Source organism: Lactuca virosa, chromosome 1 (genome assembly GCF_052849685.1).
Source record: "Lactuca virosa cultivar CGN04683 chromosome 1, Lactuca_virosa_CGN04683_v6, whole genome shotgun sequence".
Classification (NCBI taxonomy): domain Eukaryota; kingdom Viridiplantae; phylum Streptophyta; class Magnoliopsida; order Asterales; family Asteraceae; genus Lactuca; species Lactuca virosa.
Window position 1 is genome coordinate 225487273 of NC_136426.1, and position 777 is coordinate 225488049.

Genomic DNA, 777 nt, shown 5'->3' on the forward strand with positions numbered 1-777 from the left:
CTGTATTATGTACCTAGTTGATCCTTATCTGTTTATATGTCGACATATATTAGTAGTGGGTTGAGGCGGTCCTGTTGTGTGTTGTAGGAGAAGATACCTGGTGCGGGCCGGCTGTAATCAATAGGCATGGAGGCTCTGAACGAGCGGTTGGATTGAGGTGGTAGGCCAACAAACCCTGGGTGATCCAGCCCGATGGCTAATTGGAACAAATGCATGCTTGTATGTTTATCCTATAGGGTATTTTGGGTGAAACTCACTAAGATTTATGCTTACCCAGTTGTTTATTGTTTCATGTATCATCGGTAGCTATGGGAAGACGAAGGCAGGAGGATTGTACACACTCATCATTAGCATTGTGGATTCCGCATTTTCTATGATACACTGATTTTTAATAAATGTAATTTGGAATAAATGGTTTTCTTAATAATGGATTTATAAATTGGGAAGTTTTACCTTAATAAAAATGAAAAATATTGGTTATGAAAAATAGGACATTACAAGTTGGTATCAGAGCCCTGGTTTGAGCGAATTGGAGGAACACTTGTGTGAATCCAGTCGCAAACCAGGATCTGAGAGTTTTTGCAAAATGTTTTTGAAAAATAATTTATAATAAAAGGGTTGTGATAGGGACATGGGCTCGGTCTCTTGTGATGTTCTTATTTGATTGTTGGCTTCGGATCGGGAACGTGGACCTTGATATAAGTTTGGTTTTATAGGAAGATGCGGTGTGTACAGTCAGCCAGATCCCGAACAGGAGAGTGGTTCCCAAAGTACCCA